The sequence below is a fragment of the Capra hircus genome, chromosome 15 (assembly GCF_001704415.2).
Source record: "Capra hircus breed San Clemente chromosome 15, ASM170441v1, whole genome shotgun sequence".
NCBI classification, from domain to species: Eukaryota; Metazoa; Chordata; class Mammalia; order Artiodactyla; family Bovidae; genus Capra; species Capra hircus.
Window position 1 is genome coordinate 1,855,157 of NC_030822.1, and position 15,720 is coordinate 1,870,876.

The 15,720-nt window shown below is 44.6% G+C and overlaps 1 pseudogene; it reads left to right on the plus strand.

Moving 5' to 3' along the window:
* Positions 129-11,922, plus strand: LOC108637595 (annotated as a pseudogene).

Consider the following 15,720-nt stretch of genomic DNA (forward strand, 5'->3'; position numbering starts at 1 on the left):
TTCTGTGTTACGTTTCGATTTTCTGGCTGAGAGGCAGGCGGACTCCTAGCTCCCAGAGCAGAGATTGAAATCACACCTCTTGCGCTGGAAAGTGATATCGCAATCACTGGCCTGTCAGGGACGTCCCAATGGTTGTTCTCGTGAGTCTCTCTTGAGAAACAGCTAGAAATGAACATGAAATAAAACCAAAATACAAATCTTGAAACCAGTTTAGTAATTGTAATGCACTGCTGGGAGGGAATGCAAAATGTTAATACAACCTTAGAAAACAGCTTGACAGTTTCCACTCAATTAAATGTACACTTATTGTCTACCCGGACACTAGTGGTAAAAAATCCACCTGCCAATGCAGGAGACACAAGGTTTGATCCCTATGTCAGAAAGAGCCTGTGAAGTAGGAAATGGCAATCCACTCCAGTATTCTTGCCTGGAAAGTCCCATGGGCAGAGAATCCTGGTGGGATACAGTCCATGGAGCCATAAAGAGTCGGATATGACTGACCAACCTAGCACATTATCTAACCAACAAATCTAACTCACATATATTTACCCCAATGAAATTAACACCTATGCACATACAAAAAAAGCTAGTCAAATGTTTAGATGCTTTTTCTTTTTTAATTTCCAGACACTAGAACCAACCCAAATGCCACTTCAAATGAGAAAGGAGTAACAATCCTCAGTTTCCATATAATAGAATATCATCTAGCAATAAGAAATATTTCTTGATTGATATATTATGGGTTGAATTGTGTGCCTAAAATTTATATGTTGAAGACCTAATCCCCAGGACCTCAGAAATTGATCTTGTTGAAAATGGGTCATTAGAGATATAATTAGTTAAGATAAGGTCATAGCAAAGCAAAGTGTGCTCCGAGATCAGTGTGACTGGTATGCTTACCAGGAGAGACAATCTGGACACACACACATATAGACTGATACAGCACACAGAGAACAGAGACTCACACACACAGAGAACACAGAGACTCACACACACAGAGAACACATGTGAAAACGAAGATGGGGGTCAGGATGAGGCAGCAGAAGTCAAGGAACACCAAATGCTACCCAGTCACCAAGAGAAAAACATAAAAGCATCTTTTCCCTTTCAGCCTTCAGAAGGAACAACAGAACCAACTCTGCTGGAACCTCAGTTTCAGATTTCTAGGCTCCAGAAATGTGACGCAAGCAATTTCTGTTACTCGTGCCATCCAGGTTCTGGTACTTCTTTAATGACATCTTTAGGGAATTCATGGGCTTCCCTCATAGCTCACTCAGTAAAGAATCTGCCTGCAATGCAGGAGACCAGGGTTCGATTCCTGGGTCGGGAAGATCCCCTGGAGACACAAATGGCAACCCACTCCAGTATTCTTGCCTGGAGAATCCCATGGACAGAAGAGCCTGGTGGGCTACAGTCCATGAGATTGCAAAGAGTTGGACACGATGTAGCAACTAAAAGAAAAAGAGAGGAAATTCATACAGGCAACCATATGGATATGGATACAATATGGATAAGTCTCAAACACACCATGCTAACTGAACAAAGCCACAGTCAAAGTCAACCTACACTAAGGTTCTGTTTCAATGACATGACATTCTTGCAGAGGCAAAACCATATGGAGAGAAAACAGAGGTCACCACAGACACTGGGTAGAAACAGGGGCGTGTTTAGATGATGGGCCTCTTCTATATCATGGTTATGTCAGTGGTTGCATGATCTTATAAACTGACCAAGCTGAGAATCTGTGCACATTGCTGTTTATGAATTATAATTTAATCTAAAAGTAGGAGAAAAGCAAACAGCAAGTAATACGAAAGCATGTGTGCACTTTCAGCCTATCCAGCTAGATCCCCACAGGTGATGTAATTGGTTTCCTGATAGGAAAGAGGGATGAGAGCTGTAGATATCCTCTTTGGGGGACAGGATATCCTCTTTGGCAGTCCCCAAAGAGCTCCACATCTCTGTAACTTTCTCCTGATTCCTAGGAATTAGCCTCTAAAACCCCAACATGACTCAACGTGGTATCATTTTAGAGGGACTGGACCGTGTGCTGAGACCCTCTGGTCAGCACACATTCATTTGAGTGTTAATAGCTGTTAGTATACACAGCTCTTTTTCTCCTACCCCTAAATCCTGACCTTAAGATTTGCTATGCGTCTCCAATCATGGCCAGGAAAACATTTCAAAACGAAAATATACTGATAGACCTTTAAATGATCACTCCTCAGTGAGATGCTTTATAGAGCTTCCCAAGTTTGCTACTTACAGACACTAATCCTTGAATGATGTGAGAGGTCATTGTATTCTGTTTTGCAGATAAGAAGATAAGAGACTCCTCCAAGGGTACTCAAGGAGTGCCTGGCAGTTTTAGGTTCCCGGCTCCAAGTCATGTTTTCCCCTCATGCCTACTTGCCTTAGAGCCTTGGAAATTTTTGACCATTAACCGATAGAAAACATGTCTAAGAGTATGTGTGCATCATTCCACAGCTGAATTTCTGATTTCAGACTCACTGTTCAAGATTGGCTGTCCCTTCTTTTCCAACAAGGTAAGTTTTTATATTCCATATACACTTTTAGTAACAAGGGTAATTCATGCAAAAGCAATGGGACAGCTATACCTACTGTGAGTTATTTAAGAACAGAAATAGATTTTTTGGATATTTTCCAAAGCAGTGACATTACAAATTTCAAAATATACTTCTGAAACATTATCATGCTGCTCTCCTCAAAGAGATTAGTGGGGGGAAAAAAGCGGATAGGTAATGCTCTGATCAGTGCAGTTCAGTCACTCAGTCATGTCCGACTCTTTGCGATCCCAAGGACTGCAGCATGCCAGGCCTCCCTGTCCATCACCAAGTCCCGGAGTTTACTCAAACTCTGTCCATTGAGTCAGTGATGCCATCCAACCACCTCATCTTCTGCTGTCCCCTTCTCCTCCCTCCTTCAATCTTTCCCAGCATCAGGGTATTTTCCAAGGAGTTAGTTCTTCGCATCAGGAGGCCAAAATATTGGAGCCTCAGCTTCAGCATCAGTCCTTCCAATGAATATTCAGGACTGATTTCCTTTAGGATGGACTGGTTGGATATCCTTGAAGTCCAAGGGACTCTCAAGAGTCTTCTCCAGCACCACAGTTCAAAAACAACCATTCTTCAGCACTCAGCTTTCTCTATGGTCCAACTCTCATATCCATACATGACTACTGGAAAAGCCATAGATTTGACTAGATGAACATCTGTTGGAAAAGTAATGTCTCTCCTTTTTAATGTGCTGTCTAGGTTGGTCATAGCTTTTCTTCCAAGGAGCAAGTGTCTTAATTTCATGGCTGCAGTCACCATTTGCAATGGTTTTGGAGCCCAAGAAAATAAAGTCTCTTTCCACTGTTTCCCCATCTAGTGCCCATGAAGTGATGGGACCAGGTGCCATGATCTTCGTTTTTTAAATGTTGAGTTTTAAGCCAGCTTTTTCACTCTCCTCTTTCACTTTCATCAAGAGGCTTTTAAGTTCCTCTTCACTTTCTGCCATAAGGGTGGTGTCATCTGCATATCTGAGGTTATTGATATTTCTCCTAGCAATCTTGATTCCAGCTTGTGTTTCTTCCAGTCCAGCGTTTCTCATGATATACTCTGCATATAAGTTAAATAAGCAGGGTGACAATATACAGCCTTGACATACTCTTTTTCCTATTTGGAACCAGTCTGTTGTTCCCTGTCCAGTTCTAACTGTTGCTTCCTGACCTGCATACACATTTCTCAAGAGGCAGGTTAGGTGGTCTGGTATTCCCATCTCTTTCAGAATTTTCCACAGTTTATTGTGATCCACACAGTCAAAGGCTTCGGCATAGTCAATAAAGCAGAAATAGATGTTTTTCTGGAACTCTCTTGCTTTTTCCATGATCCAGTGGATGTTGGCAATTTGATCTCTGGTTCCTCTTCCTCTTCTAAAACCAGCTTGAACATCAGGAGGTTAGGGTACAAAATGGAAACAGTGATAGATTTCATTTTCTTGGACTCCAAAATCACTGCAGATGGTGACTGCAGCCATGAAATTAAAAAATGCTTGCCCCTTGGAAGAAAAGTTATGACAAACCAAGATAGCGTCTTAAAAAGCAGAGACATCACTTTGCTAACAAAGATTCATATAATCAAAGCTATGGTTTTTCCAGTAGTCAGGTACATAAGTGAGACTTGGACCATAAAGAAGGCTGAGCACCGAAGAATTGATGTTTTTGAATTGTGGTTCTAGAGAAGACTCCTGAGTCCCTTGGACAGCAAGGAGATCAAACCAGTCAGTCCTAAAGGAAATATTCAGGAAATCCTGAATATTCATTGGAAGGACTGATGTTGAAGCTGAAGCTCCAATGCTTTGGTCACCTGATGCGAAGAGCTGACTCATTTGAAAAGAGCCTGATGCTGGAAAGACTGACAACAGGAGGAGAAGGGGATAACAGAGGACGAGATGGTTGGATGGCATCACTGACTCAATGGACAAGAGTTTGAGCAAACTCCGGGAGATCATGAAGGGCAGGGTAGCCTGGCGTGCTGCAGTTCGTGGGGTCGCAAAGAGTCGGGCAGGACCTAGCTACTGAACACCAACATCTAATGTCATCTTTAGCACTCGCATATGCATATGTGCTAAGCCACCTCAGTTGTGTCCAGTTCTTTGTGACCTTATGGACTGTACCCCGCCAGGCTCCTCTGCCTGATTCTCCAGGCAGGAATGCTGGAGAGGGTTGCCATGCCCTCCTCCAGGGAATCTTCCCAACCCAGGGATCAAGCCTGCGTCTCTTATGTCTCCTGCATTGGTAGATAGGTTCTTTATCTCTAGTGCCACCTGGGAAGCCCCTACTCTCATATGAGGGATTTCAATATTATTGCTCTTCTTTTTGTAGGCGATATACTGATTTTTGGAGAGGCTGAATAACTTGACCAAGGTCACCCTGCAACAGATGATGGAACTAGGATTGGAAGGGAGACCATACTACTGCAGAGCCCAGATTTATAAAAACTGTACCTGACAGCGCTGATAAAACAGAGAGAACTCTGCCTGGGTGTTAGGGACAGAGAGAACTGTGCAGTGGAAAGAATGAATCTGTCTTCTTAGTTCTAAAAAGTAAGAATAAAGGTTTCCCAGCATATTCCCAGTCCAGCCGTGTAGTGGTAAAACAAATGGGTATTTTGTTTAAAAGAACTGAGGAGAAGACAGATTTCCAGGTTTTTATGAAAGAGATAGAGAAAGCTTGCATAAGGTTCTGACACCACATAAGCCAGAGATTTTAAGCAAGTTTTAACCTGCATTGCCTAACTTGTCTGTGAGGCTTCCCTGATGGCTCAGCAGTAAAGAATCTGTCTGCCATGCAGGAGCCGCAGGAGACCCTCTTTTGAAACCTGGGTGGAGCAGATCCCCTGGAGAAGGCGTGGCCAACGCACTCCAGTATTCCTACCTGGAGAATCCCAAGGGCAGAGGAGACTGGTGGACTACAGCCCACGGGGTCACAAAGAGTCGGACACGGCTGAAGTGATCTAGCACGCACACACGCAACTTGGCTGGGGCGCTGCTGACTTGCTGGCTAGTTGCTCCTCCTTCTAAGTTTCCATCCTGCCTTGCATTCATAAACACTCTCAGCTAAAATGCATACAAACATTATCCTCTGCTTCTCCCAGTCAGGTTCAGGTTAACGAAGGACCAATCTGGGACCCGGAGCCTCATGAGATATCCACTCACTTGATACCAAATGTTTCCCCGGAGATTGATTGTGTGACAAGGTCGTTTTCTCTGCCTTGATATTTGGAAGAGCACAAACCCAAGTTATGTTCCACCATACAGAGCTCTGAGGGTAGGGAAGGAGCTTCTCAGCATGAAGCCTTTCTGGATGGGGACTTCTAGTCAACAGCCTGAGTAGGAAGCTCGTCCTTACTGTCTGCCTCATACCTTCATCTGTCGAGCCTAGGACAAAAGTAAGTATCAAGAAATCACATCATCACAGCTGATTAGAACGGGAAGGACCTCTAGAAGTTTCAGCTGTTTTAATTCTTGCAAATGAGGATGGGAAAGGCCCAGAGAGTTTAAAGTTAGAGCTAGGCATCATCTCACTCCCAGTTCACCACTCTTTCCACTCTGCTGTGCCAGCCTCCAGCGTCCATATTTCCGTGCTCATTATAATCAGGTGTCTTAAATAAATGGTGGAGTGATGGTTAGACTCAAAAAGGGTGACTGCATCCCCTAATTTTTGTTTGTTTGTTTGTTTAGAATATACTGCAGGACTAGGTAGAAACATCACAGCTCTCTTTCTGAATATCAGGGCTTGTAGGAAACTTTCAACATCTGTTTGTGATCTCAAATATAAAGCCATTTTCCTTAGAAACATCAAAGTTTGGACATTCAATATTATTGACTGAGTGCCCTGCAGTAACCAAGAAAATGCGTGATACACTACAGAAAGCAACTTGTCTCAAACTGTCTGATTTTAAAATGTTAGTACCTTTGTGGTTTCTAAAGAAATTTTATGTCTATTGTCACATCAGAGCAGGATAACAGCTTACAAGAGAGATAAAGAACGTTTTTCATCTTGTGAAATAAAAAGATCTGGCCAGTGGCAGGCCTACACCCAGCTGGTTATTGATAGAACTAGGATTAGAATTGGTCTTGTGTTTGTGGTACAGTCCTATCCACACTCCCACACCTCTGGATTTCTGGATCAAAAGGAGATATTTTATGTCCATTTGTAACTGTAAGTAGTATAAATAATGTATTTGGTCAATGCAAATGTATTTGGCCATTCTTATCACATTCAGTTCAGTTCAGTCGCTCAGTCATGTCCGACTCTTTGCGACCCCATGAATCGCAGCATGCCAGGCCTCCCTGTCCATCACCAACTCCCTGAGCTCACCCAAACTCATGTGCATCAAGTCAGTGATGCCATCTAGCCATCTCATCCTCTGTTGCCCCCTTCTCCTCCTTCCCCCAGTCCCTCCCAGCATCAGGGTCTTTTCCAATGAGTCAACTCTTCGCATGAGATGGCCAAAGCATTGGAGTTTCAGCCTCAGCATCAGTCCTTCCAATGAATATCCATTAGTGGAATACAGAAATTAACTTTTTTTTTTTTTTCAAAAACAGATTTAATCAGATTTGCATGTTTATGAATTTGGGGCAAGTCTGGCAACTCTAGTAAGCACAGACATAAGAACTGATGAATAAGCCTCAGGAGAAAGTAACTCATGGTGAGCAGGGCATTCTGGCATACGCCGGTTACTCTCCTGATCATTTCACTGGACTTATACACACTTTTATTATATCACTTATCACGTTGGGGAGGTAATTTGTGGATCTGGTTGTCTCTACCTCTTTAAAAAATCAGGAGGCGTGTTCTTCGTCTCATGACACTTGCTCCTGGCACAGAGCTGGTTTATGTGCAAAGCCAACTGGGAAGAGAAGCAGAGAGCAGACTGGCGCTGAACACAGTCCACGCACTGGCGTCCTGTTAGCAGGGCTCCATATGCCATTCAACCTCCACTTCTCAGATCGCTAAAATAAGCACTTTGGGTATTACAAGAATTGGGTGTTCCACAGACAATCAGACTGAGATTCACAGAGTGTAAGTAAAATTCCCATAGCCACATCCTATCCAAGTTACTAATTAGTGGCTGCTGCTGCTGAGTCACTTCAGTCTTGTCCAACTCTGTGCGACCCCATAGATGGCGGCCCACCAGGCTCTGCCGTCCCTGGGATTCTCCAGGCAAGAACACTGGAGTGTGTTGCCATTTCCTTCTCCAATGCGTGAAAGTGAAAAGTGGAAGGGAAGCTGCTCAGTCGTGTTCGACTCTTGGCGACCCCATGGACTGCAGCCCACCAGGCTCTTCCGTCCATAGGATTTTCCAGGCAACAGCACTGGGGGGGTGGGGGGGGGGCCATCGCCTTCTCCGTGATTAGTGGCGCTCATTGAAAAACGCAGTCTTCGAAGCTGTGGTTTTGCTCGCTCCTTTTTGGAACGCGGTTGATTTTCAGGCTGTGTTAGTTTAAGGTGTACAGCAAAGTGATTCCGCTTTTCACATATGATGCAGGTGTGTATTCTTTTTCAGATTCTTTCACATTATAGGTATTGAAAGATACAGAATATATTTCCCTGTGGTACACAGTAGGTCCCTGATGTTTATCCGGTTTATGTATAGAGTATGTGTCTGTTAATCCCAAGCTCTTAATTTATCACCCCTTTCCCTTTTGGTAACCAGAAGTTCATCTTCTTTGTCTGTGAGTCTGTTCCTGTTTTGTAAACAAGTTCATTTCTGTCATTTTTCTAAGATTCCACATAGAAGTGATATCATATCATATTTATCTTTCTCTGACTTACTTCACTTAGTAATGGTAATCTCTAACCCCATCCATGTTGCTGCAAATGGTGTTATTTCGTTCTTCCTTAGGGCTGAGTAATATTCTATTGTTCATGTGTACTACATTCTCTTTAATCACTGATCAGTCCACAGACATTTGGGGCTGTTTTAAGTGGTGCTGCTGTGAACACTGAGGTGCACGCATCCTTGCAAGTGAGTGGGTTTTCCTCCTTTGGCTGTACAGCCAGGAGTGGGACTGCACGCTCGTGTGGTGACTCTATTTTCAGTTTTCTGAGGAACCCCCAGAGTGGCCCCACGTACAGCCCACCAACACTGAAGGAGGGATGCCTGGAAAAAGCATATTCTTGTCATAGTTGATCTAATAGTCACTTTAGACTCTTCTAAATAGTTGTATTATCTATAATCTGACACATTTTTTTCTCTTTTAGGTCTCAATCCTAGTTTGCATGTCTACCAATTACTTTCGTACGTCACTCTTAATTGAGATTTGATTTAGTAATACTTATATACCCAGGTTTCCCTGGTGGCTCAGAAGTTAAAGCGTCTGCCTGGGATGCGGGAGACCCGGGTTCGATCCCTGGGTCGGGAAGAGCCCCTAGAGAAGGAAATGGCACCCCACTCCAGTACTCTTGCCTGGAGAATCCCATGGAGGGAGGAGCCTGGTGGGCTACAGTCCATGGGGTCACAAAGAGTCTGACACGACTGAGTGACTTCACTTCACTTCATATACGTATAAGTGTCTATTTATACAGTGGTGTTTGCCAGTTCGTCCCTTATCCGTGATGCTTCTTCTGCCTGCCAGTAATAGTAGCAGTGACATCTTAAACTTTTGGAGCACTTGCTATGCAATGAACGCTGTTTTAAATGTTCTACATGATCTAAGTTATCCTACTCATCTACCTTAAAAGTTGAAAACTGAATTTCCCACTTGGAAGATGAAGAAACTGAAATATAAGAAGATTAATGAACTTGACCTACTGTTTCGAGAAGGATGCTTAATATTACAGATTTTAGATCATGCTGCCTGGATTCCAATCCCAGTTCTACCATTGAATATGCTACTTGAGCAAGTAATTTACCCCTTTAAATTTTGGTTCCATTTGAAGCAAAATGGAGGTGATAATAGTACCTGCCTAACAGAATTGCAATGGCACCCCACCCTAGTACTCTTGCCTGGAGAATCCAATGGACAGAGGAGCCTGGTGGGCTGCAGTCCATGGGGTCGCGAAGAGCCAGACACGACTGAGCGATTTCACTTTCACTTTTCACTTTCATGCATTGAAGAAGGAAATGGCAACCCACTCCAGTATTCTTGCCTGGAGAATCCCAGGGATGGAGGAGCCCGGTGGGCTGCCGTCTATGGGGCCTGCGCAGAATTGGACATGACTGAAGCGGCTTAGCAGCAGCAGCAGCAACAGAATTGCTAACTGAAGTAAATGAGTTAATACATGTGGCCAGCTTATAACAGTTTCCTGACCCAAAGTAAATGTTATGTGTTTGCTATTATAATAACTAAATATATTATTATTATTTCTTTAGATTCCAAGCCACAACCGAGGAGTCCTGATCTCCAGAAATGCTTCCTGAGTCCTTGTGTTGGGCAAACCAAACATCCTTTCTAATTCCAAAGGCCATGGGTGTCCCTCCACTTCAGAAATATATTATGACTAATGTTTCTTTTGGATGTAGGTCTCTCCCACTAAGGAATCCTTAAAGACAGGGGCTATATCACGTCCTCCCCTGAATATTTAATAATAGTTAATCCAGGAGGAACGAACGGGACCTAGTATCCCAGAGTCAGAAGTGTCTCTGGGTCAAGACAGCCTCTCATACTGTAACTACAGCAGCTACAATAAGCTATCCGCTGAGTTACCACTGGAGGTGAGAGCAACCAGATATACTACGTGAAATGGCAGGAGGTCTGTGGTCTGGTTGACGGTACAGAGTTTCTAGGTGAGGACAAAAATCCTTCCATCTCCCCTATTCGCTTCACCCATAAATAAGGCAAAGGTGTAGATGACAGCGGAGGACAGAAACTGAGGGCCACTCAGCTGAGGGCCCCATGAACTAGAAAGAAAAAGAAGGTTGGAATCACTGTACATCTCCAGTGAGGTGAATGAGGGTTCCCTCAGAGACGGAGGAGGCAATTGAGGAGGGCTTGTCAGCGTTATACACCAATGACTGACAAATGTTTCCTGTATCTTACTTTCTGTTGATTTAAGCCTTTGATGTATACCTTAGGCAAGTGTGGCTTGTAAGAGATGGAAATAAAAAGAGTCCTACATGGTTTAAAAGAGGGGGGTATAACTTACAGCAAGCAAGCAAGCTGAAATGTGACCCAGAGTCATAACGTGATCCGCTTTTCACAGCCACAGTCAGTAAGGGCATTCTAGCATTTTCCATACCACTTCTAGATGAACGATCTCACTCAACCCACCACTTCCCATCTGGTTCAGCTTCTCACCCATGAGCTCGTTCCCTCCATAAGAAGCTCACACATGAACTAGAGACCCCATTTACAGTTTACTTCCCATGAAGATGACCAAATAGGCATCATCTTGTATCTGTTAGCTTGCCATAGACACCACTCACGTTGACCGCCCCAGCTGATGGAGAGCCTTTCAGAGGCCGACTGAATTCCTTCTTGTGGGGTTAGCAGATGCTCTAAAGATGCAGGTCCCCGTTCACAACCTTCACTCTCACCCACCTCGCTGCTCTGGTTGGGAACCTCGGGGTGACCGTGTTGGTTCTGCTGGACCCTCGACTTCGCACGCCATGTACTTTTTCCTCGGTAACCCTCCCTAGTGGATTGTGTTTACACCTCCTCTGTTACTCCTAAAGTAATGGCGGGGATTCTCACAGGGGATAAGATTCTATCCTACGATGCATGTGCTACCCAGATGTTCTTCTTTGCAGGCCTTTGCCACTGTTGAAAGTTTTCTCCTGGCCTCGATGGCTTTGACCGCCAGGCGGCCGTGTGCAAACCCCTGCATTACACCACCACATGACTAGAGCCGTGTGCGCCTTGCTGGCACCAGCTCCTGTGTTTGTGGACTCTTACAATCTTCCGTCCACGTTAGCCCTCACTTTCCACCTCTCCTTCTGGCCGTTCCAATTGGTGAATCACTTTTTCTGTGACATTCCCCCACTGCTGGCTCTCTCTTGCTCTGATATCTACACAAATGAGATTGTGCTCTTCGCACTGGCAGCGGTGCAACACCTTCTTTGCTCTTCTGGTTATCCTGGCCTCCTACCTCTTCATTTTTATTGCTATCCTGAGGATGCGCTCTTCTCAAGGACGCCAGAAGGCCTTCTCCCACCTGTGCTTCCCACCTCACCACTGTCTCCATCTTCTATGGGACCGTCATCTTCATGTACTTACAGGCCCAGCTCCAGCCACTCCCTGGGCACAGACAAAGTGGTGTCCGTGTTCCACGCCGTGGTCATCCCCAGGCTGAACCCACTGGTCTACAGCCTGAGGAACAAGGAGGTCAAGAGTGCCTTTAAAAGGGTGGTTGGAAAAGCAGGCTTCGCTAGGCTTAGCTTACTAATTAGAAATCACGTGCAAACCATGTGAATCTTCTATTGGGCTTCAGTGGCCAAGAATGTTGTTCGAAGGTTAATTCTTTTCTTGTCTTTTATTTCTTTGAGCTGTTCCTTCCCAGACAAAACTGATTCTATTCACTCTTCATGACTGTAACTGGGTGGAAGAAGGTTCCGGATGTCCCCCGCCAGAAATATAACATTGCTTCTCTCTTAAGATAAAGATTATAATCCTTGATACTATAGGATCCCACATTACATCAGTCTGTTGGTTTAAGGCGCTTTGCAGGTAAATCTCATAGGTGTTTGGACAGTAGAGTCCATTTTCATTTTCTAAAATTAAGAGAACCCTAAGAATCTTCCACATAGCCCAGGGGCATGTTTCTTAGACATTTATACTCCTAAGAGTTACCTATGGAAAGACTGCTGGAAATAATAGAATTAAGGGATCTAATCCAGATAATATAACTTAGCATATTTCTGGTAGAGCTCAGAAATCTTTAGAATTATGCCCTGCTCCCATGGGTGGAGGAGCCTGGTGGGCTGCAGTCCATGGGGGGTCGCTAAGAGTCCGGACATGACTGAGGGACTTTACTTTCACTTTTCACTTTCGTGCATTGGAAAAGGAAATGACAACCTGGCTCCAGTGTTCTTCCCTGGAGAATCCCAGGGATGCGGAGCCTGGTGGGCTGCCGTCTATGGGTTGCACAGAGTCGGACACGACTGAAGCGACTTAGCAGCAGCAGCAGCATCCACACATACATAGATCCTGAACTTAGTGAGAAGGCCAGTTGTAAATCTGGATAATGAGGGATAGTATATAAGGCTAGATCTATTTTATCCTTGAATCTCAGAGAGAAAAACATGCTTCAAAAGGCTGGAAATATATCCATACTATTCCTTACCTGAGTTCTAATAGATAAAATTCATGTAAGAGTCTGGCTAGGGAGAACTGCCTGCATTATTAACAAGCTTCCCTGCATTTCAGATGAAGGTTGGGGTGCAGATCACACTTTGAAAACTGTTTTCCCTGGAACAGTGGTTCAAAAGCATCATTACCAAGCCAGCAGCATCAGCATGACCTGGAATTTTTTAGAAATGCCAATTACAGGAACCCTCATCCCAGACCGACAGAACTGAAACTCCAGGAGTACAACCAAGCTATCTGTGTTTTTTAACAAGCCCTCCTGGTGATTCTGAAGCAGGCTCAGGTTTGAAAACCAATGCATTCAAGCAACCAAGAAACATTTAGCCTACGGCTGCAGTCCATGCAGTCTCTAATAAGAGTCGGACATGACTGAGTAACTTCATTTTCACTTTTCACTTTCATGCATTGGAGAAGGAAATGGCAACCCACTCCAGTGTTCTTGCCTGGAGAATCCCAGGGAGGGCGGAGCCTGGTGAGCTGCCGTCTATGGGGTCGCACAGAGTCAGACACGACTGAAGCGACTTAGCAGCAGCTGCAGCAGTGGTTCTCAAATTCAGCTGCACATTACAATAACCTAGGGGAGATTTTTTAAGTACTATTGGCTGGATCCCACTTCCAGAGAGTATGATATAATAATATGATTTAGCAAAATTTGATCTGGGATAAGACCTGCACACCAGGAGATTGTAAGATGCAGTCACTTCCCTGGAGCCTGATATATAGAAAAGATTAGGAGCAGAAAAGACGTACTATTCATTTAGAACCAGTACCTTTCCAAGTATTGCATATGCTGTCTCATTAAGGTCTCACACTAACTCTGAGAGAGTCGACCAGGTAGGAGGAGGAATGGCGTCTCAGATACGGGTGTGTGGGTAATAGGTACTCAGTTGCTCAGTCGTGTCTGACTCTGCAATGCCAGGGACTGCAGCCCACCAGGCTCCTCTGTCCATTGGATTCTGCAGGCAAGAATACTGGAGTGGGTTGCCATTTCCTCCCCCAAAGGGTCTCCCCGACCCAGAGACTGAACCGGCATCTCTGGCATCTCCTACATTGGAGGCAGATTCTTACCACTCAGCCACCTGGGAGGATGTGGGTAGATGGAGGCAAAGTGAGAATTTTAAGTCTGTGGAATCCCAAAGCAAATCCTTTCCACCTTAGTTCAGCTAACAATTGTTTGATACTAGGGCAGACTGTAGGACACATAAAGTGTATGAAGACAAAAAAATCTTTTTATCAAAGAACACTAGTCTTCTCAGTATAACAAAACTATCTTTTTTTATTGAAGTATAGTTGATTTGCAATGCTGTGACAATTTCTTCTGTACGGCAAAGTGATTTAGATAGCATAATTATCTTTGTTAAGTAAGGCATTAGAAGGACGGAAAGAGAAAGTCAGAATATTATTAATTTAGCATCTTTCTTGAATCTGTTTAAATCTCCTTCCTTGTTGATATTCTGAAGACTGCCTGAATCCCCATCACTTGATCACAGGTCTAAGTGGAGGGCATTAAACAACATGGTTTTTGAGGTCATCAGAGCAATATAAAGGGGACTGAAGCCCGTGCGCCCTGTCCACGTGTTGCTATGTTCTTACAGTAAAGCCCTTGTTAACTGAGAAGGCGTGTCGCCCCTGTTTTCTAGAAGTTTTGAACCGCATAATTCGAAGCTTCACTTGGATAAAAAGGTAAGCTAGTATCCTGGGCTTTTGTTTGCTGGAAGATTTCTGATTACCCAGAGGGATGGTACGGGGAGGGAGGAGGGAGGGGGGTTCAGGATGGGGAACACATGTATACCTGTGGCGGACTCATGTTGATGTGTGGCAAAACCAGTACAATATTGTAAAGTAATCAGCCTCCAATTAAAATAAATAAATCATATACTTTTTTAAAGGTAAGCTAGAAACTGTGCACGCTCCGGCGAACATCCTTGTTTAGGAGGACTGAAGACCGCAGACCTCACAACATGGTGTGCCCACCGCATCGATTCCCGCAGGCGCCGTTGCCTCGCCGAGAGGACACAGGCAGGAGCAGCGGAAGACAGAGGCGTGGCCGGATGCCTCCGCACCTGGCCTCCGAAGTCGCAATGCGTCGGTGTGCAGCGTTAGTCGCGCTAGGGCGGCACGCACAGCGGACAAGCTCAGACAGCAACCTGAGCACGCTGACCCTTCAGTGTGGGCCACAATGGGATGCTGCGACGGTGCATCCATCTCCAGCCAAACACGCTACTGTAGCTTTCTAAATATGAGCAATGAACATATATTAATACGATTGAAAGCTTCTGTCTGGAGTATTTCTGAGAACAGAGGTTGCTGTAGACTGAATATCTGTGTGTCACCAAAATGCCTATGTTACATCCTAATGCCCAGAGCAGTAGGAGGCAGGGTCTGAGGAGAGGCAGCTCCGGTGTCTGGGGAGCCTCCACGGATGGGCTCAGTGCTCCCCTGAAAGGGGCCCAGCGAGCTCTTTTGTTCCTTGCGCCCTGTGTGGACACAGCAAAGAGTCGTCAGTCCATAAACCGGTGCCTTGATCCTGGACCTCCAAGCCTCCAGAACTGTGAGAAATACATCTTCCTTGTTAATAAGCCACCCAGTCTGTGGTATTTTGAAGCATAGACAAACCAAGATGGAAGCCTTAGCTGCAGCAGAATGAGATCAAACCTTCCCCAAACTATGATGATTTTGATTCTAATAAGACATTGAACTCGGGATAATCAACGAGGGGAAAGGCTTTTAGGCAGACTGCAGAGGAATTAAATAATTTCCTTATTCTTCATTCAGAGGAGTTCGATCAAGCTAAAATGGAATTTATTCTAGTTTTAAAATTCTCTCTGAAGCTGGCATCTAATGGGAATTTTACACTCCTGAGACTGGGATGGACTCATACATCAGCCCTCTCATTCTCTACCA